Source organism: Neopelma chrysocephalum, unplaced genomic scaffold (assembly GCF_003984885.1).
Source record: "Neopelma chrysocephalum unplaced genomic scaffold, ASM398488v2 Primary Assembly neopelma1_97390, whole genome shotgun sequence".
NCBI lineage: Eukaryota > Metazoa > Chordata > Aves > Passeriformes > Pipridae > Neopelma > Neopelma chrysocephalum.
In genome coordinates, this window is record NW_020926031.1 from 2874551 (window position 1) to 2901329 (window position 26779).

Sequence of the window (26779 nt, forward strand, 5' to 3'; positions counted from 1 at the left end):
TGGTTTTCATTGCACATCCCCAGTTTTCCATAAATATATAAATAAAATATGAATAGTTACATGTCAACTACATAAAGGTTTCACTTGGGCAATGTAAACAGCAATGGTCGCTTGTCCTCCTGTTTTTGGGAATGAATTTAGATGTTTTAATACATCTTATCTGACTTTCCTACACTCCCACTGAGATACAGTCTGTTGTTAAGCATGTTTGGTAGCCTGGACAGAGGCAACTGTACCCAGTTGCATTACACTGTGCTTTTGGCTAAGTACATCCTCCAGGAGGAAGGACAAGCTGTTGGTGAGTTTCTCTTTGAATATAAATCAATTATTGCTTTACAATTCTAATCCCATCTTCCATATGAAGCCAGCAGCTGTGTTAATCACCATTATTAAGTAAGTGTGTCTTTGAACGGCAGTTAAACAGATCAGTCCTTCCCTATGGAATTTTAAAGTTTTACAATTGCCAAAACAAATACTTGGCAAAAAATACTTAGAGTGTAATTGTGTTCAGTTCAAAGCCTTATCATCTGAATGGGATTTTAACCTGCAAATTTGGCCTTTTGTCTCACCACTAAATATCAATTCTAAATGCATATTTTAGACATTTTTTAGTAAATTGAGCTACTCCCTTTAGATGTGTAAAGGGTTCAAATTTTTGTTCTAGCAATCTTGAAATTTGTTTTTCCTGGGATCAGTTTTCACTACTCTCCTAAAGTGCTTAGTTAACATTTCTTATTTCTTGATCTTCTAGATTTTATATGAAGTTTGACTAATTCACCTGTAAGATCTTCTAAGTACATTAGTTGATTGCTGCATTGTAGTCTAAGTTTTCCCCCCCTCTACCCTGTAATTTAGTGAGTAATCAAGAGTTTCGATTTAATAGCCCAGGGACTCCTCATTTGTGAAAAAGTTACTTGGAAGAGGTAAAGGGGATCGTTCACAGTGTCTGAGAAAATGCACAGGTTGTCCCTTCAGCTGCCTAGCTGCGTCTCAGATCAGTGATGCACTGAGAAGGGGTGTGGTGGGGAAAATTCCTTCAAATGTCTCCCAGCCTCCCCTCCTCCTTATTGTCTACCAAAGACTGATTTCAACTTTGCAGTCCTTAAGCCCCACAGCACAACGCGGCCGGGGTTGGGGGTGGGGACGGATATGAGAGAGGAGGAAGGAAGAGAGGAGAAAAGGTAATGCATAGCACAGGGCTGTTGTAGGCTTTTCTTTTTTTCCCAATGAGCAAAGGAAGGGAGCGTTTGGTGGGGTTTGGGGTTTATTTGTTTGTTTTGTTGAGTTTTTTTTGGCAGGAGAAGGGGGGTATTATTTTTTCTCTCTTTACAATTGCAGAGTAGTCTGACCATCCATCACCTAGTGAGCAAGTTAGAATGGTCTGGATCAGGGAAGGAGATGTAGTCACACCTGCTGCACTTGCTTCGTGCTGATGTGAAGTCTCTTGTTCCTCATTATTCTCTAAAGGCTTGGCTTTGCCATTTTTCATAAAGATTGCTTTGGGATTTTTAGGAACACTCCTGACTGTTCCTAATAGCAAGCCTAAATGAATCCTGCAGTTTAAAATTAGGGAGTCTGTCAAGGTAAGGCTGAAACTTTAGAGCTTAAAACTGAAATATTTTCTTTTTGAGTGTCCCAGGAAACCTGAACTTGTGAACAATTCTAATGTTCTCACAAGCAGCTTTTAATTACAAGTATGCTTGACATTGGCATCAACATACATACTTGCCAATGAATTCCTTAGCCTCACCTGTTTTTAAATGCATAAATAGAACACGTCCATCAAAAAACAGGTGAAACCACTTTAGGAATGGTGCAGAATACACATGTAAAAGACAATACCTGGCAACTTGTTCAGTTTTGTTCATAGAGTTGCCACATTTGGTACCATTTTAATTTAAATGCATTTTCTGTTTCTTCCCTTAAACACCCCCGCTCAAGTTGAATGGACAAAGTTTTTAAGACCGTTGTCCATCACATGACATAGTTACTATGTAAATTTCAGTGTGAACAGTACTCCACTCTTTCAGTGGAGATCCCTACATGATTATAGGTTGTTTCGTGAAAACTTTTGGATAGGAAAATTTATATAGAAATTGCCATACACCATAGCGAAAACTGTAGGAATAAAAGAAAATTTCATGTCCTCCACTTCCACTTTCAGTATTACTTCTTTAATACAGATAAATTATACTCTACTTCAATCAAACTTTGGGTTTATATTAAAGAAAACAATAGAACCATCAATCTATTTAATATAAGAAAATAAGTTAAATAGTTACTCTTAGAGATATTTGGCAGTTCTTTTTTAAATCACACATGATGTTTGACATTTTTAACAGGAAGGAAGATATGGCTGGGAAGTCAGTCTTTTATGTTCAGTGGTTAGAGTCACTGCTGGAATTACAGAAGAGTAACAAGATAATCCTGGACTTGGAGGCAACTGTAAAGATGGATTTGGCAAAAATGGCTGATGAGACTGATCCAGAACAGAAGGTAACAAAGCAGGATTTAGCACAGTTGGATGAAGTGTAACAGCAGAGGTAGAGACGTTGACACTTATCCCATGAGAATAGCTGGATGTAGCCATATCTTGGTAATAATGATGGGGCAAAAATAAGCCTGAGAAAAGAGCTTCAATCCTGGCATCTTGGGTCTGACGTTTAAACTTCATGCGACGATTCTGAAACCAGGTTTTTATCTGAGGACAAGAAAAAAGAGTCAAGAGCCAACCCACTTGCCCCTTTTCCATACAGCAATACATCCTGAATGCAGATTTATAATCGGAGTAGCAGAATACATTAACAGTTAAGGGCTAATAACTTTGGTCTATATTCAGTGCAGAGTAATTGTCTTGGCATGAGGAGGAACCAAGCTGTGAACACTCCATCATGCATGGCAAGCCAACTACCTAGGTTTGGACTGGGGCTGTAACTCAAGACTAGTGCAGTGGGACTAAATGGGCTGGGCAGGGGTAGTTCTGTTCAAAAATCCTGCAATGTATCTATCAAGTAGATACATGACTCTGAGTGAGAAAGAATTAGCCTGCAAATTGAACTTCTGGAGACTGTGCAAGTATTTTTACCCCCCTCCACCCCACGAAAGTTTCACCTTTTGAATTGGCATTCACCGTTTTCCATTTGCACCTTGTCTCTGGCGGACACAGCAGTGCCACCCTAGACAGGGATGTCAGCCCCGTTTTCTGCCAGCGGGGCGAGGCTGACGGGCGGCCCGTCCTGCCGCACCTGCAGGAGCTGTCACTGTCACTGCCCCCGTCCCTGCGGTGACCGTGAGGTGCCAACAAACTCTACCCGTTTCCCCCCGTCGGGCGGAGGGCGAGGCGGTCCCGGGGGCCCCGGCCGCGCTCACCTGGCTCTGGGAGAGGTTCAGCGCGGCCGCCAGACGCCGTTTCTCGCCGGCGCCGATGTAGCGCTGCTCGCGGAAACTGCGCTCCAGCTCCTGCAGCTGCGCGGCCGAGAACTTGGTGCGGGCCCGCCCGGGCACGGCCCCGCCGGCCGCCTCCGCTTCGTGCCCGGGGCTGCTACGCTCCGCGACCTCCCGATCTGTCCCCGCAGAGACGCCCCGGGATCGGGAGGTCTGGGGGGGCGACTCTTCCCTCCGCGGGCCCCGGGCCCCGCGGGCGGTGCCACGACCCGACGGCCCCGGTGACCGAGGGGCACAGCGGGACCCATCGAGCACCGCGGGGCTCTCCCCGGTGCAGCTGCGGCTGCTCTGGGCCAACCACTCCACCGAGAAGGGCCCTTTCTCCATGTCCCCCCAGTGCTGCCGGCCCTCACTGGAGCCGCCCCGACTGTCAGGGCAAACATTTAAACCCCCGGCGCGGTTTGAAAAGGCCCAAAGCATCAAATGAGTCCGAGGACAAAGGACCTCATTGAGAGGCGCTGTAATCTCCCCTTTCAGGTGATTGTTACATCCGCCTAATCTCCGAGTGCAGTAGTCAGCAGAACCCAAGGCTGCCTGACCTGGCGCCAAGTTCAGCGCGGAGTTGTCTCCTGACCACGTAGGTGCTGGGAATTGCATCACGGCTTGTGCTCGTCATGCTGCACAAGCTGCCCTCGGCCCTCGAACCGCCCTGTGATTTTTAATCTTTATCTGCTGGTATGAAGGACTGGGATTCAGAAGGGACTGATAACAAAGAAGAGCGGGGAAAAGCCTTCTTTACGAGCCTTACACCCAAATTTTGAACTCCTCTTGCTTGTTTGATGCAAGGTTTGAAAGAATCCCCTTGCTTTTCTATCAGTAGTGGCTCGAGGTAGGAACAAGTAAGTACTCCTCGACACTGCTCTTTATTAAGTCAGGGTGGGTAGATGATGTTTGAGCTCGAAGTTAGTTGCAAATGTAGGGTTAAATATTTTGCTGCTGCCCATGAGTGCTGCAGTTAGGACTCTCATCTTCCTCTGAAGTGTGAGGTACACTTGTTTTCAGTTGACTTTAGTATCAGATTTTTAGAAGTCTTCAGGGAGACAAAGGCTGAAACTAGAGCACAGCGGCATGGCAATTTGTTGGGCCATTTGCAGAAAGTAAGTTAGAGTTTTGAATAATTTGAGTTCATTCTTATGAATTTAATTTAAGAATAAGATCGAGCAATGAGCAGTTACGTGTCAGGATATTGGACAGGACAAGAAACACTGAGAAAATGACTAGTTCTCTTGAATTTATCTGTTCATGTCTTTAAAAGTGATCTCCTTTCCCTGCATCAAGAAAGAAATGTGTGCATTTCAAAGTAAACAGTTCTGATGTTCTTATGAAGTAGATCAAAGAAGAGGAGTGTAAACTCTATTCCGAGGCAGTCTGTTCAAGGATGATTCAGATAAGGGTGAGAAAAGAACCACTTTTACAGTCTGAAGTGGGCCTGGAATGGCACAGTCCTTATCCTCTGCAAACATGGGCTAACACATTTACAGGTTGTTTCAGTAAACAGTCACTACTGCTTGAGTTTATACAGTGAGAGATAATGAAGCAGCTTCCACGCAGAGCGGAACATGCTTGAGACAACATGCTAATTCTTAAGCTTCAAAGAGATTCATGTAATCTTTTATGAAGAGTGACATATTTGACTGAGATGGCAGAAGTAAGATAATGTTACACTTCCAGATCTTTCTTCTTAGATTTTCTATATTTTCTCAGGTAGGAATATTATTTTCTTCCATAAAATGCAATGGAATTTACGTGCTCTTTTGTTAACTATGCTGAAGCATGACATATGTAAGAATTTTCTAGACTGATTTTGAATATTCTTAATACATACATCTGGTGTTGCAAAGACTTTTGTTCTCCTTGTAATAAAGAAGAAAAAAATTCTCTTGAATATCCACCTGAGCAGTCTGATTTTGTTTGTTTGGGATTTTTTGTTTTGTTTTGCTTTTAATTAGCATGACACTTCTAGTAAGTCACTACATATGCTTTGAGGTAAAGTAATGACCTCGCAGAGATGACACTTATGTTTTACAGAAAACCTTTTCTGACTAAGCTAAGAGGGATGGCAGTTGCATAGTCTTGAGCTTCTGATTCAACCCACAGCAATTTGCAGCTGTTAAAGATAATTAAAATGCAAGTTAGAAGTTACAACCTTTCTTTTTAGTAGAAACGAAACCAAGTCCAGTATCCCTAAAAAAAAAAAAAAAAAAAAAAAAAGACTACAGAGAAAATGTAGAATAAATAAATGAAACAAAACGAAGCAAAACACAAGAAATCCAGGAAGGAGACTGTTTCTAAATGGTCCGTTTTGACGTTAATCAAGGAATATGATGTTGAACCCTTAGTTCCCATAACGTTATGGCAAAAATTACTGGGAAATAATTCGGTGTTCAGGACAATTTGTCTGAAATGGACCGTTGCAAAAAACAGAACATTATTTTTTAGTTAGCTTCTTTCCTAATCCTAAAAACCTACAAGTTAATTCTGGAGACAATAAAGCTTGGTCTGGAAAAATGATAAAATCATAGATAATTTCTGAAGTGAATCATCGTAATTTATTTGATGTTAGAGGTAACATCTAATCAGAAGGATTAGCAAGAAATCATTCCTTTGTTATATTAATGTTTCTAGTTGTAAATTAGTATTGTGCTTATTTTAATAGAAGAACAAATGTCTTTAAACAACAAAATTATTGCCACTCTGGCAGTTTTTAAATTTGTATTTTAGTGATAATGAAACTAGTGAGTTTGTGGGGTTTTTTTGTTTGGTTGGTTTTTTTTAGTTCTGTAATCATTGATCACATTATTATCTGACTAGATTGCAATAATCGATTTACCAAGTTTCAAGAGAAAAGCCTTAATTTCAAAAGACACAGGATGCTAATACAATTTTTTTTTTTTGGAAAGCAGTCTTTCAGACTCATGGGACTGAATCACCTGATTTGATTAAAGAGAAATTTTCTAGAATTTCTCTTTACATCCTCTGAAGTAGCTTGGTTTTGTAACTGTACTTAAGAGACCAAGAGTAAGGATTTCCATATTGCTCAGCTCTTTTTGAAAATCAAGCGTTTTTTTGAAGGGGGTGGTGGTAAATCTCCTTGGCTTTATGTGCTGGTGATGAAAACTTTCATAGATTAGTGTCAGAATTGCGCTAAGAATTCTTACACTGAGGATGTTTTTACATTTAATACAATCACTTTGAAAACAATGCTAGTAGCTTTAATTTATAATAGTAAACAACGCAGACATATCATTAAGAACTTCTGCTGCTTCTTGGGTGAAATAAAATGTATTGGAAATGACGTTTTTGTCTTGGTGTAACTGTTAGCAGAAAACCACATGCAGACAAAATGAAAGTGAGTGGTGGATGCTTATGTTTTAGACACTCGACTTTTTATTGTAAACAGGAGTAGATGACATAGTGACTAAACTTTCCTGTGTTGGCATGTGACTGCACTGAAAAGGTGTATACTGTTTTCCTATGTAAGAAACTCAATATGTGTTTTATTTTTGTTAAAGGCTTTTGGTATTATTTAATGTGATTTTTTCCCCTGTAAGATCTTTCTGTTATGTTCCCTCCAGTTGATATTTAAACTTCAGTGATTTAGTTTTTTGTGGTGTATGGTTTATTTATTTATTCAATGTATTTTGGGGAAGCATCGTCCTAATTAATAACAAACTTTATTTTGCCAAACCATTCGACAGATTTTGTCCATTTGTTGAACCATTTTGTGAAACCTGCAAAGTTAGAGCAAAACCTAACGGGGAGCTCAACAAAAATAGAAGAGGGAATATCAGTGGCTATAAAGGTGATAGACACTAGAAAAAGTATACTTGAAGTGAATTATTTTTTAAAATGCAAATGTTCATGCCGTTAAGTGTTATTAGGATAACTAAACACACAGAACGTGGCCTGAGGCAAAGCTCCCATTCAAAAGACTGATGGAGTGATTGTAACATCATAAGCGACCATCACATGAGAGCAATTACAGTTTAAAAGGTAATTGCCCTGTGTTTCTACTTAGCAATTAACATTCGGCACGTCCTGTGATGAAACATTTATCCCATTTTCCATTGATTATTGTCATTTTTTATGAACACATGGACTACAAACCCCATAATGACCAAAATTTTGGATGTAAATGGTAAGCTCGATAAGTGTAGTGGAGGTGTAACTGAGTCACATTTTACTGCTGCTATTTAATGACAGCCTTTCTTGACAGAGCCCTCAGTGAAAATGTTTGGTATCACTTACAGTTGTGCTTTGTTGTCTCTTTAAGTCTCTTGTTGTAATAACTTTATGAAGCGCCTCATAGCTGTTAATATTTTTAGTCATTCCATCAGTTGTGAAGGTAATTTCCTGCAAAGCAACAATTATTCTTCTGGTTGTTGGTTTGATTATGGAAGATATTAATGTGTGGAAACTGTACTAGGATTTGTCATTATGCTAGCAATCAAAAACCACTAGAGACAGGTTAATTCAGTAATTTTAACAAATATTAAGGACATTCATCAGATAAAAATGTTATGTACTACACTAACTTCTACTCATACAAAGGAGACATATTTAGATATAAATGAAACATGTTGAGTAGAGCTGTCAGCTCAGCTGGTGGAAGGAACTGATTCACTCCTCTTCCCTCTCTCTTTCTGGGCAATGCTTTTCCCTTGTTCACAGTTTAGGTAACCCTCTGATCTACCAGGGAGTCCATTTAGGTTTCCAAGCTAGCAGGAAACAGGGGAAAAAAAAAAGAAAAGGAAAAGAAAAGCAAATGGCTTTTTTAACAACTAAGAGATAAACCCAGTCACTGAAAAGTTAGATGAGCTCTATAGCTTGCACAGGGTAAGGTTTGAAGCATGAAAGGAAAGAGGAAGAAACAGGATGATTCCTTTTAGTAATGAGTGGGTTTGTTGCTTTATATAAGTGTCTTTATGGTCAGTGTAATTGCTCACTTTTTCCAGATAGAGAGACTAAGGTATCACAGAATATGCCGAGTTGGAAGGGACCCACAAGGATCATGGAGTCCAACTCCTGGCCCTGCACAGAACCATCCTTGAGAGTCACAATATGTGTCTGAGACCATTGTCCAAACATGTCCCGAACCCTGTCAGGCTTGGTGCTGTGACCACTTCCCGGGGGAGCCTGTTCTAGTGGCCAATCACCCTCTGGGTAAAGAATCTTTCTCTAATATCCAACATGAACCTCCCCTGACACAACTTCAGGCCATTCCCTCAGGTCTGTTACTGGTCACGACAGAGAAGAACAAGGTAAGAACTGGATTGATGTACAGATGCATACGTAACACACCAGCAAAGAAATAATGATTTTTGAACATGGCTTTTACTTACAGGACTTCCTTTTTGCCCTCTCCTCTGGGTGTCTGACCCTGCCCTCTGCCCCCGCACCGCTATCCCCTCAGGTCGCTCTTTCTGTGCCGGTGACTCCACCTGGTGGCGCGGGACTGTACCGGAGGAGGCTCCGTTTGAATTAAAATTCAAATGTTACTTAATTTAGTTTAGTTTAGTTTAATTTAGTGTTACCACCTTGACACATTATAAGACACAATTTAAAAACAAGGCAAAGATATTTTGTTTTAAGAATTTGACCCATCTCGTGGGAAATCTGTCCCTCACAGAAGAAATAAGTTGTTTAACCTTTCTTCATTGTATTATTTCTTCTTTTCTCTTTCTGCTTTCCCTTTTTCACTTGATCTACAACTTCCCATGTCTAAAGCTGTGAGGCTTTGATCTTGTAGAAGGGAGAAGGACTATGGAGGAAAAAGAATTAGATTTGAGATTTTATGAATAATACCAGTATTTTACTTTTAAGCTCCTAGTGGCTTGCCTAATAGTTACAAAGATAACTTTTCAAAATAAATAAACCCACAGTGCGGATGTGTATCAAAGCTGACTATCAAAAACTGTAAAGATGCATTTTGCTGACAGAAATAAGCATTGTAACCCAAAGTTCTGAAGGGTGTTATATTGTTGAAACAGACAGCTTGCAGAAACGGAGGAGCACAGAAATAAGACCCTAAGGGTTAAAATTCTTCCATCGCAGCAATAGCTCTTGTCTGCCCATATGCTCCATAAACATCCAGTCCTTTCTTTCCTTCATCTCTGCTTTCGTAAACCCAGCCTGCTTGCATTTGCCACGCCGTATCTGCTGTCTGTCTCTCCATCTCTCGTCCCTGTTCCGGGCCGTGTCAGCAGGGGGAGCGCCGAGGGCTCGGGAGCGGCCCCGGGAGCGGCGCTGCCCAGCGCGGCTGAAGCGAGCACAGCCGAGGGCAAAGCTTCGGAGAATGCTGAATCCCAAAGGATCCTCTCTGGGCGCTGTGTGCAATCTAATGGGGTTCAGTTGGTTTGTTGAGGGGCAGTAAATCTAGGACTTGTTAAAAGTTGGAACAATTTTCATGAGGAAAAGAACAGATACACACCTTCTTTGCTGCGTGTCTAGCCTAAGTATTGAAAGATTGAACAATTAGAGTTCATGAATTCACTTACTTCATCATTTGTTTGCTATAGTAAGACCCCCCCGGTTAATCCCAGACTAAGCTATTTGAGGTCAGGCATTGAGTCAGGCTTTTCTTTATATTTTCCTTCCCTCCTCTATGCACACATCTATGGTGTGTAAATTATCATTAAACTGCAGTTCTGCAGTGAAAAAGACCCCCACAAAATTATCAAAGAGAAGTATATGAAGTTGTTTTGATGTGTTGGTTTATTTTTTTCGCATTGGTTGTTGCTTGTTTGGTTTTTTCTGACCCAAACCCAAGAATTTTCCTGTTTCTGGGTGTCTTTGGTGAGAATTAGCTGAGGGTCAGAAAATTAGCCTGAATTGGTTCAAGGTAATCAGAAGGAGGAGAAAGGTATGAAGGACTGTTCCTTTTCAGCATCAGTGAGCTGTTTAATCTGCTCAGTTTTTCATATAGAACTGCACCTCTCCTGTTCACAGAGAATAATGAAACCTACCTATTGGCATCTTAAAAAAAAAAGTGTAAAGTAGATGCTGGAATAGTATTTGAAGATTTAGCTTTAGTTTCAGTAACGAATGTAAATGTTTATAGCATAGTACATTGCTGCTGTGTGGTTTTGTAGCAAAAAACTGTATTTGGATGTACAGACTATGATTCCTTATTGTTTTTCCACTGTCACTTATGCCAGTGCTGACAGGTGGTGTTTAGAAATGAAATAAATTTACAAGTGTCTGCAAGTCTTTGAAATAGGTGGAGATGAAGATTTTTCTCTAGGTCAAATCTGTGATGGGTATTTTGTATGTTACAGAAAGTGAGTACAGAGGAAGTGTAAAAACTCTTTCCTCAAACTGAAATTTCAAAAATGTACCTAATTGTCCTTCCAGCTTAAGCAACTTCTACATCTCTTTTTCATTATACTGATGCAGCTGGTTTTGCAGGTACAAAAGGAATCAGATCAGAGAAATGGTTGCACTGGGAGGGGGGAAGCAGAACTTTGTGTCTGATACTTTTTTTTTTTCCTGGGCATGTTGATTCTCTGATCTTGTTTAGAGCTCAAACATAGTGAAGCAAAAGTAGGAATAGGGAGTCCTGGGAACTGCAGAATACTGTTCATGTAATGCACAATGTTACCAAATATGAAGGCATGATTTCTGAAAAAAGACATTATACCCTGTGTCTTGTAAGACTTGTAGTGATAATGAAAATATTTGCAATGAAGTTAATTTAGCCCGACTTCTGAAAGGGCTTTTGCTGCATTTTTTTTTATATATTAAGATGCTTCATATCTAGTTGAAACTTGTAGTGTTTAACTGTATCTCACAATATGTAAACTACAGAAGAGACAATTAAGAAAATATTTTTTTTCTAAATGGTAAATTATACTAACAGCGGAACACTAGCTTTTCTCTACCAGCTCAAAACTTGACAGGATTAGTTGGGAGTTCTAGCTCTGTGAGATCCCAGAGACTTGTTTTGAGGTGGTGTTATCAGCACTAATGAATTTTTCTTGCAGCAGTTCTTTTTCAAAAAATGTAGTTTCTGCCTCTCATTGATTTATCTGAACTATTTGTGCTCCTTAGAGAAATATTCCTGAGCTGTAAGTGAGTTTACATAACAGCTTACAGTGCTGATGCACTTAACCTTTTCAGCTTCTGGGTGTGCACTCACATTCCTTCACTTTAGCTTGGACTGACACTTTTTGGATTCCTTTAGCAGGGGAGGTCTGTCTTACCTGTAACCCACCATCATAACAGAAAATTGTGGGTTTGTTTTATATATATGTATATATTTTTAACTGCTGCTTTACTAAGTTAAAGGCATTTATGGAAGGGTTTGAAAACTGCCACTGGCAGTGCAAATTCAGGAAGAGACTATCAGGGCAGGAAGAGCTGCTTTTAAGTTGTAAGTGATAACACAATGTAACACCACAACAAAAAGAAAATTTTAGTTGACCAGAAATTTTTAAAAGTGTAGGCCTTATAATTTAGATTAACATAATTACTTTCCTGCTTCTTCTGGTGATGTGCCTTCTGTTGGGAGACAGTGGATTTGTTTCATAATATTCACTGCATTAATATGCAATACATATATTTTTTCAGTATATGTTTCTTTAAGCATATGTATTCATTCTTGGAATGCCTTAGAGCATTAAAAAAACAACAAAAATCCCACCAGAAATATTGAGGAATTACCTGAAATATTTTTTCATGTGTGTTTAAGAGATGTTCCTAGAGATATTTTTGGTAATAGCCAATATGACATTATTATTCCTATTAGCTTCTAATTTAAATTGCATACTTTGTGTCTTAAGAAAAAAAAGCATCAGTGTAGTGCTGTTGCATTGGGATCTGGGATTTGTGTTAGGCTAAGTTACACAAGGGATGTATTTGAGGTAAAACACACATTTTTTGATACAATTGCTTTTTTTTAGTTTTACATTAATGTGAGATTTCTGTGAAATATGAGAAACTATAAGTTATATGGGGGGTGTTGTCTCTTGTTTGTTTATATTTTTGTTTGTTTTGTATGTGTTTTTTTCCACCTTTATGTGCAATAATTCTGGAGGTTCTTCATGATTTTAATGAGTGTTATTAGATTTAATGTCTTTTTATATATATATAAAAAAAATCCCTTCTCTCAGAAGCTTCCCTTTACCACAAGCTTTGATATGACATCAGTGAGCTAAGATATGGTTGTGGATGTCATTTTAATTGCCTTTTAATTTAAGAAAAAAGTGACATGTAAATAAAGTAGTCCTCCAACACTAGTATGTTAGAGATAAATGAAAAGTAACTTTAAAAATGTTTATTTGATATTGAATAATGTAGCATAATGATAACCACTGGGTTAAGTGATTTGTAATGCACCTTGTTTTGCTTTTTCTAAGCCCACAGCTTTACAAGACTTGTTAGAAACTGTGATGTAGTGTAACACAAACTTTTGACCTGTGACTGAAACATAAGATTTTTATTTGACATATGTTATGTATTGTTACATTATTTCATAATAGCAGTATTCACCCTCCAATTGACATGATACATTGTTATTTAGAGTAAATAAAAGTAATTGGACAGAAACATAAAAATTGTGTTTAATGACTGTTTTTCTGCTGAATGAAAAAAGCCAAGAGAGCTTCTACACTTCCACCTCCAAGGTACCTGTGAGTGAAAGAGAAAAAATAGGATGTTTATTATTTGATTTACTATTAACTGTCTGCGTTTTAGAAGAATTTGTAATTTCAAACATGCATGTAAAAGGTACTTACGATCTTAGAAGTTCAAGTCCTAAGAATAAAGGGTACATTGCAGACAGCCCCCTTAGGTAGGAGGTGTTTGCATGACTGGGCTTTACATACCTGAGTCAGCACTAACTGGATTCAATGAAGAATGATTCCCAGCACCTGTGAGACAGGGAGACAGAGCTGCATTTTTTGCAGTTTGTGAGACTGCATTTCCATTATTTTCAATTGGAGGTTTATGGGAATAAGGACTACAGGAGTAACTTCTCAGCAATGCATATGTTTTAGAACATCAAACCAAGCAAGATAGACAGATATATATATATATATAATGTATTTGGATAAATGCTTAAAATATTACTCTTGTAATAAATCAGATTTTAAGATAAAACCAACAGAGAAATAATAACAGCATCTTTTTATGCAGGTTTTGATGGTTAATTGGGAGTTTAATAAATTTACCTGTAATTTCTTCATACATCTGTTTTCGCTATACATTTCTCAGCTATTTGAAATGAGTGGTGAAGTACCTCAATTGCCCCATTTTCCCATGCCCTATACCTCTTTAGAAGCAATTCTCAAAGAAGTATATGCATAGGAAAAAGGAACAACGAGCCAGATCAAGATGAACTCCACTTGTGGCAAGAGTAAACCTGGAATATAAATGTAGATATTAGGGAAAATAAAAATTAGTTATGTTCTTTACACAGGAAACTGTAAGGCTGTTAAAAACCTGTGCAGGTTAGAACAGAGGTTAAAGTATGAGGTAGCCAACATTATTACCTAGGATTCAGCAGAGATGTTACGATACTTAGTATGTTAAAAATTCATCAGTACATATTTTGAAATATATACAAGAAAGTGTAGAGTTCTCAGAAAAAATGAAGAGCAGCTCTGTAGAATTGACCTGAAAATTATTACAAGTTAGTAACAATATCCTCTTTTCAGTATATTGCACTATTGCACAGTATTTGAGGCTTTTGTATTTAAGACCTGAGAAAATAGTTATTTGAATTACTTAACAACTGCATAAGAGAGAGAAAAAAAGTTTATAAATTACAAAATACGGTAAAATCATCTCTACAAGCAGTAACAAGACTTACCTGGTTCGTTGTCTTGATGCTTGAAGTGCAATAACTTCGTTTTCAAGAGAATTTATGCTCACTCAAGACCTTGAAGAAGTATGAACTATACAGTGTTACTGTTTTCTTAAGTGATAATCAGTTTGCCCCTTGCCAAGGTATTTGGTGCACCTGCAGATTGGGTACACAAAAAGTGCTGCTGAAAACATGGAAAGTATCATTCATATGTTGGGGGAGGTAGAAATGGGAGTGCAATAGACAACGGAACTGATAGGAATAATTAAAGTGATGTCTTGAAATGTGCACTGAGAACGAGAATTTATCGTCTGTGTTTTCTTTCACATGCGTCAATGGAGTTTGGAAAATGTAAATCTGTGAGAGGACTTTTTGTTCTCAAAGCATGTGCTGTGTTTTCAGTCTAACCCACCCCCCTTTTCCCCTAGCACACTATTTTGAGAATCTCTATCAATGTCCTTCACTTGCAAATATGACTTTACTAGGGAGATAGCAAGGTCTGTGTACAAGGCTTTCCACTGCTTATCCAGGCCCCAGTGAGGCTCCCTGCTTGATGCCAAGGCTGGGAAACATCTTTCAGCCTATTTAATCCTATTTGCTAACAAATTCTTTAACCATTTGCTTTCAATTTGCTGTCTTTTTTTAGGACCTGTATGATACTATTAAACTGCATTTCCTATGTAAAGATGTTCTGGTTTATATATTAGAAGTCTGAAGTGATCAGCCAAAATTGTTTGGAATTGGTTCAAATTAATTCAGAGAATTATTAATTCACAAGCAGTCACAATACTAATTGTTACATGCTGCTGTCTATTTTTCATAAGTTCGGATGCTCCTGAAATTCATTGTGGTCTCTTTCAGTGTCAGAAGATTTGTCGGTTTCCTTAATTCCCTAATTTTCATTTTGTAACCTCAGGTTCAGTTTGTTCCTTTCTGTCATAAGAAACTGTCATTGCGTTCTGATTTGTACACAGTACCTTGAATACAAAAAATATTTTTGTTTTTCAGTTTAGTATGAATCTTTCCTTAGATTTTTACAAAATATACAATTGATTCTCTCAGTTTTTCTTCAGAGACGTTCTGTGCTTCTGGCCTGAAGCCATCCTAGTTGTGGCCTGAAGCAAGTACCTTATGTTTTGTGATTTACAATATGCAATACTTACTTCAACTCTGCCAGGCTTTCTGCCTTTAGTCAGACAGTTATATCACCTGGAAAGAGGAAAACTATACCACACAAACCCAGAAAGTGTTCAGAGCTGATTTTAAGCTTTAAGTTGCTGCTTAGAACTGCTTAAAATGATGAAGCACTGTATTATTATGACAGATCATAACTTCTAATGTGAATATTTGGAGGTACATGCTTTGTTAAAGCTGAGGGTTGGCTCTAGCTTCTTTTTGCCACATAAACTATCAGTGAAACGTGCAAGTGAGGACTGAAGAAAATGATGCAATTTTCCTTCAGGCTGATTTTTTAGTAAAGTGGTAGGATACATGCTTTTTCACTGAGCAACTAATAGGGTAGGAAGAGTTCTATATTCCAGGATAGTGGAATACAGATTCCTGGTTCATACGTTGTATGTATGTGATTTCTGTCCTGTCAATATTCGGCTCCCCTACAAAGCTCAAATATTTGAACAGTGACCAGGAAGGATTAAACAAAGTTTCTTAAAAAAAAGAGAAAATCAACACAGACTCCCAACCCTCCCACCATCCCAGTGCTTTTGGTATTATTAATTTACTGATCATTGACTTTCAAAGAGAGAGAGTTTGGCATTTTTAAATTGATATTTAAAATCTAATGGTCTAATTAGAGAACACACTTAATTGTATGTAGCTGCCAATCTTTGAGCACTTTGTTTAAACAGCCCTTTTCTAATGTTGAAAGCTATTCCAAATTGCTCATCTAAAACACTTGTAACCTATTACATGAATGATTGTTGCAACTTGATGCAGCCAGAAGGAAAAGCTAACTGGGCTGTATCACAGAGAGGTGAGTGAAAGCTCCAGCTTCATCTTCCATCAGCTGCATGACTTATAATGTTTGAATTGTAGCTTTGAAACAGAATAGGTTGGAATGCAATTCATTGGGCCTGTCTAGCAGCTTGGAAAAGTATAATTAGGCTGGAGGCACAGTTTTCAGAAACTGAAGATGTAGTAGCAGTTTGAGTGGTTTGCTCAAGATACTATTTACGATCAAAATTTCTCAAAATTTCTCTAAATGTAGAAATGGTATTTGTTAGACCTTCTCCCATAGCATCTGAATTAAAGCTAGAATGCTCATTCATAATTGCACATTCTGTATGACCAAAAGGAGGAAGATCAGAAATGGAAACCTGCTTTTTTATGACTTAACCTATATATATTATAAATACAGACTGAAGATAAATGTTAACTGAAAAGGGATCTATCAGCCTACAGTGCTGGCTTTCAAAACTGTGCATACACACGTGCACACTCATATATATGGTTTCTTCTTACCTCTACCTTAAGTTCCATACATTTTTTAAAGTTTATTTTCTTGGACCAGTGGACCTTCTCTAAGTAGCAACATGATGACAATCATAGGTGTGATTTCAGACAGTTGACTTGTAAGGATGTTTAGTATCCATAATGAATTTTACATTCTTGATGAGTGTATGGTTGGTGCATGTATGTTTTCATGATTATATGTGCGAGTTCAGTAGGTTTTTGTCTTTTTATTATACTTTATAGTGCTTAGCACAGTTAAATGTACATTCTGAAGACAGCTTTAAAATAATTCTGAAGAACTGATGATGCTATATTCTAAAAGTGGTTTCTTTGGTTGCAGTGGTCTGAGTTGGGATTTTTCTTAGGACTAAGGCATAAGCACTTTGTGATGTAGACATGTTTTTTTGCTTTCCAGGCCTTCCGTATACAATCAGTACCTGTATCAGTCTCCTTTCATTCACTGTTGAGAAGTTGATTTGTGCCTCTGATTAATCAAGGGTGACAACATTCATTGTTACTTTTTCAAACAAGAATCTTTGTCTTTCCACTCTACAACATGGATTTGCTCATACAACTGCAAAGGTTTTTGATTTGCTTTCTAGAAATCTTTTGTTAAAATTCACCTTTTACCACAGTACCTACAAGAACTATCTTGATAGATAAGTTGCTGTGGGACTGATCATATTGCTCATCATGCTTAGTAAGTTGTCAGCACTAATTAATGAGGCTAATTGTCTCATTGTTTTAAGCTACTCTCTGTCTTCTGTTTTGTACTTCACTGCATGGAGCAAGAATTAATTTTTTTTTGTTCTGTGATGTGCTTATATAGAATCCATTCAGGGTCTCTCTCTCTAATGATGAACTCCTCTTAATGAAACTACAGCCCTACATTGCCCTGTGTGACTCACCAAACAAAAATCAATGCACAGCCTCTTAACAGATGCCCAGGAAAGCTGCCAAGGGCTTTGCAGACAAAACTGCTGAGTTTATATCAGTCAGGTTTTAAGTTTTTAATTTATTCTGTAACATGGTATACTTACCTGGACAAACATATAATCAAATTACTATTATATGTAGCATTTGTGGTGAACATGCATAATTAAAAATAGTGAAGATGGACATAATGTTTATATATAATGCTTTGAAGTTTTATATAATAGTGTTCTGCCCAGGTTCAGTTTGTTTTGTGGATGTAAATTACTTCACTGTTTGGTGCCTAAGGTCTTAGAGACTTAGCTCAAAAGGAGGACCAGTGCAAGTTCATTTCAGGAAAATGTAGTGAATGCATAAAACCATTAGTGAGTGACCCTTGTAAAAAATGTCCATTTGCATAAAATTCATTTATATAAGCATTATATAAGCAAAGAGAATGAGCATTCTTGTTTGCCAATGCCAAGTTCTTATTTTGTAACAAGATGCATCATTGTATTTTCTGTTGGTTTTGTTTGGTTTTGTGTTTTTTTAATTAAATTGCCTTAAAGTGAAGATCCATGAAATGTGACCAGATAACTGAAGCATAAATAGAAAAAATATGCTACTGACAGGAATGGTAATGGTCAAAGCTCTTGGAAAGAAAGCTTTTGTGTCTGAAAGGACGAAGCTGGCAAGCATCTTGACTGCTAAAGGAATGCAAGATGCAGTTGTTGGCCTTCAAAAGTGTTTTTTCTGGGCCAAGTTATCTGAACAAAGTTGTTTGTATGCAAACTGCAGAAAGCAGCTTATGAAAATCAGCTGGAATAAACTCATATTCAGAGACCTAATTCAGTGTGCACTGAAGTCAGTGAAATATTCCCAGTAAAACACTGGACTCCAGAGGAGCTTTTTTTCTCTGTTTTTCTGAGGAATATATGAAGTGCCAGTATTTTACAAATCAAAGCTGAAACCCTGCTTAAGTGTACAGATGCATCAGAATTTCAGCACAGCTGACAGAATTTTTTTTTAAATGAAGGTATTCGATCTGATAATTTTTAAGTTTCACTTGATATATATTAACCAATACAAGCATCTTTTGAAACTACCCTAAAAAATTTTCCTACCCCTCAATTCCCTCCTGCTGCTCTTTTAAAGGAGGAAAGGCTCCTATTCTTTCAAATATTTTATTTGGGGTCAATTTTTTTTCTTCCTGCAAGTGTGGCTTTTACTCTTTTTTTTTTTTTCAAAATGCTGTTAACTCATGCTTAGCTGTGTGTTTGTATGGCTGATCTATTGGTAGAACTTGAACATACACAGTTATACTTTTCACTTATGTGGTACAGAGTTGTCTTAAACTGCAGGTTGCTCTGGGCTACCAGGGTACCAGGTCAGATTCCTTAAAGTGAAAATAAAAATAATTTATTTTGATTTTGCATGTTGGGGCAAGCTAAATTAGAACTGTTACTCATATGCTGATGCTGGCCACTCTCTCCCTTGAAAGTGGTATTTCTTAACTAAAATGTGGAGCTCTGTTATGCATCTATTAAGCGATCCATCTTGAGCACAGGATAAAGGTTGCAAGATGTTTTCGCATGCAGGTGTCTTTCCCAGACTATCAGTGAGGAAACAGACTAAACAGCTGAGCAGCTGACAGTTCCCTTGTGTCCTCAGTAGGACAAACAACTTGTTTCACAGTTCCCTGGGAAAGACTGTTGAGCTTATTGTAATATTATGACTGGGGGGATAAGCTGCCTCCTGCCTTTTATCTCTGCCAAATATGTACAATATAATGAACGCTCCACAAAATGGCTTCGCATTTCTACCCTCTCATATCTGAGCTATGTCTTCCTGTATGACCCGAGTGGATCACCCCAATTAATTCAGCAATGTAGTATACTCTTACATAATTTTCATTTTAAGTCCCTGCAGACTAACTGACTTCAAGGGAAAAAACCGTCATATTTAAAGTTTAACACTGGTGGAAGTATTTGAACCATTGTACTGTTAGAAACACAATGTATTTCTAACCTTGTATTTTGTTAGAAAGGAGCATGTGTGAACAGTTTCTAAAATTCTTCTCAAACTAACTTTGTTTGCAGCTGACTTTGCTGTTTTCATTCATTGTGCTTCATTAGTACACTAATTGAACTACTAATGCATGCAGTATAATACTGGGGAATTCCGCATGTTCAGAGATAAACCTCACTGTTCATCTTTGCAGAAATCTACTGGAAGATACTGCTGGAAGGCAAGGTAATTGGGGTAAATCCTTAATTGAGTCAGTTCTGAATCTTTCTAAAGATTCAGTTTCTTGACTTCAGTTAAGACAATCTTAACAGAGCACTGCTACCTCTTTGCTTTTTCTCTTAGTCCCAGCCACATGTCTCTGCTGCTTATTCTGTGCTGACTCTGGCTTTTCGTGTACCTCTTCATAACCCATTTCAATTCACTAGTTAGTTTTCAGTAAGAGATTATTTAAAGAAATAAAAAGAAGAGGAATTATACACTTCCCATTTTCATAAAAGCAAGATTTGCTGGCCTGACTGCAAACCCACACTTTCAAAGTGTAAATAGCCAGAATAAGAGTAATTTTTCTGTGTATTGTCTCAGAACCATGTCACTGCTGTGTGCCATCCCCACAGACCCCAGTGGGGTCTGTATTCCAGTTGAAAATGGAGTAGAGCATGTCTTCTAAACAGCATAGTGAAATGAAAACCTTTGTTATTATTTTATTTCTCTATTGTTGTTGCAGTTCTCTGCCAGTCTATAAGCTGAAAGGCCATGTGTTAATACAAAACATTATCAAGTGTGGATCAGTTTCATTTGTCTGCCTGAGCTCTTAATACAGATAATATGTAATCCATATGAAACTATTATGTTATTATTATCATTGGATAAAATTTTGTAAAAAGAATGCATTTCAGATGTGTGTGAAAAAATACCTACGTGTTAATAAAATGTGAGGATTTCTTTCCCCTGTAAATATGTGTATTGGCTCACAAGATTTCACGTACTTCAGGCATTTTCCTGAGTGATGAGCAGATGACAGTAGCGCATCTGGACAATCTGTTAGCCTCAAATGCAAAGTAATGCACCTCCTGTAGATCAGATCCTCAGCTGATGTGAATGAGTAAAGATTTGTGGAGTGAAATTATGTTGATTCACAGCAGCAGGCCCTAAAAGTTTTGTGCTGTTCATTGAAGAGAAGTTCATACTTTTGTATTTATGAACTTGTTCAAACTTCAAAAGTGTACATTACTAAAAGGGATTTCTGAATATATAGTACTGCTGCTATGTCCTTAGTTTAAGTCTGAATCTATTTATTTTGTTAACAACTAGCTGACTGTATTCAAAAGCATCACATCCCCCAAATTAAACAAATTTACATGTTTATACTTAGAAGAATAAGAAGAATAGTCTTATTTCAGTAGAATTATTAATGTGAGTAATACAAGGAATGGAACACTTTTTGATGGATATGATCTGAAAAGTAAAACTTCAGTTAATTTATATCATAATGTTTGACATTGTGACCAAGAGATTTATATTTTTCCCCCATCTGTTATAGAGCCACAGGGGCAAATACATTTGATCAGATTCAAGCAAAACCTCTTCAACTTCAATTACTCTGAAATAGAAATGAAGAATACAACAGCTTGCCCTACAGTGTTGTCACTGAAGGGATAAACATTCTCACCAATCTCACTAACAAGAAGCAGACAATGTTTTTACTATGTCCTTTGAAGTATCAATATTACCTTTAGAAATATAACAGACAGACAGATTCAAACAGCAACCTTGACAAAATATGAAAAATTCATTTAGTGTTAGTACAAGTTACAGATATCAAAGAAGCTGGGAAAGAAATTAGCGAGGAGACAGAATTATCTTCTTACTCTGCCAGAGGGAGTAACAGCAAAATTAACCTTGAAAACTGTTTGGAGAGCATTCTTGTGAAAACAGTATGACACAATGTTGAAGTTATGGATATGAAGAGGTCAACAATTCTTAACTGATTATGGGCAGTTACATTTTGTTTACTGTGTTTTTAAAGTAATGCTACAGCAGACCTATTTGTTCTAAAATTTCTGAGTAAAAATACAATTTACTCAAATTTTCTGTAGTCTGATAGAAGGATTTTCTTCAATTCTTGTATTGTTCACCCCTGTTCTTAAAAGCCAAGTTTCATTCAGGTATCTAATTTGAATATGTCAAAAACACAGCATTTCACTCTTAGTCAGACTTAAAATCCTTGCTTCAGGCTCAGTTTCTGATAGTCAGACAAATTAAACAATAAAGTGAAGTAAGAATAAAATTCAGACTTGTTCCATATATTTGAAGATCTTTTTTCTACTTGTAGCTGAAACCTGCTGGAAAACTGTCAAACATGCATTCCATTTGTGATGATTAGAATTATATTTCAGGACATGAGATTTTGGTAATATGATGTTTAGGTCATTGGGGCATGCTAACTTGGAGATATTTGCGGTAGACTGCTTGCTAATATTTGGTTGTTGTGATAAACAGTCTACTAGCCTGCTTTTAAAGAATACTATATTTTTTAATGTCTGTTCTTTCAAAAATAGTGTGCTCTATGGCCTTTTAGTGCTTTCATTATATGTTTTCAGATCTTAGTTTAAATAAGGTTATGCAATAATTTATATATGTAGTGTCATGAGATAATTGTTATACTAAAACCAAAACTAAAATAAGCCATGAAGCATTGCATTTCAGCTTTCAAAATTGTGAATTTTTACAAGTACTATCTAAATCTCAGAATTGCCTCAGTCTTCAGTGACAACCTCTCTTCCCACACCTCTCTAGTAGGCCTGGATAGCAGGATGGGGACTGGGGGAGCAAAGTGTTTCCCACTGTAAATAAAGTTGAAGTTCATGGCCACCTGAGGAACCTCAATGTACATAAATCTATGAGATGCATCCCAGAGTCCTGAGGGATGTGGCTGATGTAGCTGCCAAGACATTCTCTATGATGCTTGAAAGGTCATGGCAGGCAAGTGAAGTCCCAGGTGACTGGGAAAAGGGAAATATTGTATCCATCTTTAAAAAGGGTAGGAAGGAGGACCCTGGGAACAACTGATCTGGACAAGCTTGAAAAGTGGGCTCATTGAAGTCTCATGAGGTTTAACAAGACCAGATGCAAGGTGCTGCATCTGGGTCAGGGCAAACCCCAGTATCAACACAAGCTGTTGATGACTCCACAATGTGCACTTGCAGCCCAGAAAGCCAATTGTATCCTGAGCTGCATCCAAAGCAGCATGGCCAGCAGGTCGAGGGAGAGGGTCCTGTCCCTCTGCTCTGCTCTGGTGAGACCCTACCTGGAGTGCTGCTTTCAACTCTGAGTCCTCCAGCACAGGAAAGATGTGGATCTGCTGGAGCAAGTCCAGAGGAGGCCACAAAGAGTATTAGAGGGCTGGAACATCTCTCCTATCAGGAATGACTGAGAGAGTTGGGAATGTTCAGCCTGGAGAAGAGAAGGCACTGGAGAAATCTTGCCTTCTTTCAATACATCAACAGGAAAAGGAGGGGCAAGGAAAAGCTCCATTCTTTGTTTGACATGAACGGGTGTGTGTGGGGGGGGTAGATGGGGAGGTGGAACATAGTTACCAAAGAGGTGGAAAAGGCTGAGGTACTTAACACCTTCTTTGCCTCAGGACAACTGACCTCCCAAGGTGGTAGACAGGAACAGGGAGCTGAATAGCCCCCACATAATTCAGGAGGAAGCAGTTAGCAACCTGCTGAGCCACTTGGATACTCATATATCTACAGGACCAGATGGGATCCATCCTAGGGTGATGAGGGAGCTGGTGGAAGAGCTCACCAAGCCACTCTCCATCATTTATCAACAGTCCTGGCTCACTGGGGAGGTCCCAGATGAGAGAAAGTTGGCCAATGTGAGGCCTATTCACAAGAAGGGTCAAAAGGAAGATCCAGGAAACTACAGGCCTGTCAGCCTGGTCTCAGTGCCTGGCAAGGTTATGGAGCAGATCATCTTGAGGGCAGTCACACAGCACCTACATGCCAGATGGGGGATCAGACACAGACAGCACGGATTTAGAAGGGGCAGGTCCTGCTTGACCAACCTGACCTCCTTTCATGATCAGGTGACCCATCCAGTGGATGAGGGGAAGGCTGTGGATGTGTCTACCTGGACTTCAGCAAAGCTTTTGACACCATCTCCTGCAGCACACTCCTGGAAAAGCTGGCAGCCCATGGCTTGGACAGGGGCACCCTGTGCTGGGTTAGGAACTGGCTGAAGGGCCGGGCCGAGAGAGTGGTGGTGAACAGGGCTGCATTCAGTTGGTGGCCAGTCACTAGTGGTGTCCCCCAGGGATCAGTGTTGGGCCCAGTTCTGTTTAATATCTTCACTGATTATCTGGATGAGAGGATTGAGTGTGCCCTTAGCAAATTTGCAGATGGCACCAAGTTGAGAGGGAGTGTCAATGTGCTGGAAGGCAGAGGGACCTGCACAGGATGGATAGATGGGTCAAATCCAAGGTATGAGGTTCAAGAAGGCCAAGTGCCAGATCCTGCACTTTGGCCAGCACAGCCCCATAGAGCTCTAAAGGCTGGGGACAGAGCAGCCAGGCAGAAAGGGACCTGGAGGTTCTGACTGACAGGAAGCTGAACATGAGCCAGCAGTGTGCCCAGAGGATCAAGAAGGCCCATGGCATCCTGGTCTGCATCAGCAATAGTGTAGCCAGCAGGACTAGGGAAGTGATTCTTCCCCTGTACTGGGCACTGGTGAGGCCACGCCTCAAGTACTGTGTCCAGTTCTGGGTCCCTCAATTTAGGAAGGATATGGAGATGCTGGGCCGTGTCAGAAGATGGCCAACAAGGCTGGTGAAGGGACTGGAGCACAGGTCCTGTGCAGAGCGGCCAAGGGAGCTGGGGTTGTTCAGCCTGGAGAAGAGGAGGCTCAGGGGAGACCTCATCACTCTCTACAACTACCTGAAAGGAGGTTGTAGCCAGGTCTCTTCTCCCAGGCAACAAACGGTAGGACTAGAGGGCACAGTCTTAAGCTGCACCAGGGGAGGTTTAGTTTCGCCATTAGGAAGAAGTTCTTTACAGAGAGAGTGATTGGGCATTGGAATGAGGTGCCCAGAGAGGTAGTGGAGTCACTGTCCCTGGAGGTATTTAAGAAGAGAGTGGTTGTGGCACTTAGTGCCGTGGTCTAGTAGACAAGGTGGTGTTAGATCAGAGGTTGGACTCAATGATCTCAGGGATCTTTTCTAACCTAGTTGATTCTGTGATTCAGTAGTTGAAGGGAGGCCTACAAGAAAGATGGGGACAAACTTTGTAGCAGGGTCTGTTGTGATAGGACAAGGGGTGAGGGTTTTAAGCTGAAGGAGGGTCATTTTAGACTAGATATAAGAAATAAGTATTTTATGATGAAGGTGTTAAAACACTGGCACAGGTTGCCCAGAGAGGTGGTGGATGCCCCACCCCTGGAAACATTCAAAGTCAAATTGGAAGGGGCTCTGAGCAACTTGATCTGGATGAAGATGTCACTGTTCATTGCAGGGGTTGTGGACTAGATGGTCTTTAAAAGGTCCCTTTCAGCTAAAACTGTTCTATGATTCTATGACTTAAATAGCCATACTAGGAAAAAATAATAGTAAAGAGTGTGCAAGTAGAAAGAGAGAAAAGAACAACATAAATAAATGTGAAAATGACCGTTTTTTATATGTAATCAGGTAAATATTAGATTAACTAGAAGTTACTTTATATTGTATCACCATGACTTCTGCAGTGGCATGAGGTATAAAATTTACCTTATTTAGGTTTTCAATATTTAGTCTTGGCTTGCTGAGGAATTACAAAAATAATAATCCCATTTAAATATTTTCCTCATTAATGAGAGAGTAATATGGTAACTTGCCCTTTTGACAAGACAAAAACTGGCTTTATACATGTGTAAATTTGATCACTTTATATATACAGTGTATGTGAAAGAAAGTTGTTATGTATTAAAGACAGATGGAAATGGATAAACAACAGGAAAAGGTTATGGCTCAATTTAAGTAAAAGTTATGTATCTCTAGTAGTTCTATGGAGGCCAAGGTTTTGCTACAAATGTCCAGATAGGTTCGTTCAGCTCTTCTTTTACTGGCTTTCATGCATCTGAACCTAAGGTTCTCCTGATACTTCTGTAGCTATACAGACAGACAATTTTTAGTTTTGCTTTGAGGGATTCCCATCAGTAGTACTGGGTAATGGCTCATCTGTCCCAAAAGATTCATCCAGTGCAGGTTTGCACAATGGTCTATTTTTCTATCATTAGTTGAACTGTAACAGACTTCTATCCCTTTGCAGTGGAATCGTGAGCTCCTAAAACAAAGGAAGAAAACAAGAAAATTATCTCAGTTTGTGAGCAAACGTAATCCATGTCTAGCAGTATCTTTAGCTGAGAATATCTCTAAGCAGCCTCTGTGCCATCTGCAACAACTTTGTTTTGAGAGACTGATAAACAGCAAAAAGAGAAAAAAATATTTTCTTTTTATGTAGTAAGCATTCACGCTTTAAAAGTGTCTTCAAATCTTAACTCTTTTTGCCAAGTTCTGAGGTATGTTGGGTGATATGAGTGTGTCACAAACATATCAGAAAAACATTGAACAATATTTTGTCTAGTAAAATTAAGACAGAGTAACTATTAAAAATGGTTTCCTGAATATAAGACTTTTTTTTTGGTCAGTCTATGCAGCATTTAAAGACCTCTCATTATTTAATATCTTCCTTACTTTTTTTTATTTCTGCCTAAGTTTTCACCAAATTTATTTTGAAAAAGGTTTATTAATAGAAAATGAAATTTTTGTTTAGTATATATATGTATTTGTTTCTTTAAAAACACTCCAATAAAAACAAAAATTTGAAGCTTGTCAAAGCATATATAAGCCAGAACTTCGATAATAGTGATTTTTTTTTTTTGATGGTGAAAAGTTTTCCTTTTTTTTTTTTTCCAGGAAGCACTTTTTACATGGAAAACATTCTCATAAAGAATCTCAAAAGCCATTTATTTTATGCCCTTCCTCACAGGTGAATGCAAAACACTTATAAAATCAGACTCTGAAATCAGGTGAAATGCAGGACTACACAAAAATGACCAGAATTACTGTTTAAAAATTTCTCATTT

General features: G+C 38.6%; 1 long non-coding RNA gene across 1 annotated transcript; it reads right to left on the reverse strand.

Moving 5' to 3' along the window:
* Positions 1–12784: 12784 nt before the first annotated feature.
* On the reverse strand, positions 12785–14282 carry LOC113961789. Its single transcript, XR_003532382.1, has 4 exons — positions 14255–14282; positions 13614–13804; positions 13269–13313; positions 12785–13071 (listed from the first exon to the last, which is right to left on the reverse strand). It is a non-coding gene; the product is annotated as an uncharacterized LOC113961789 (long non-coding RNA).
* Positions 14283–26779: the final 12497 nt, after the last annotated feature.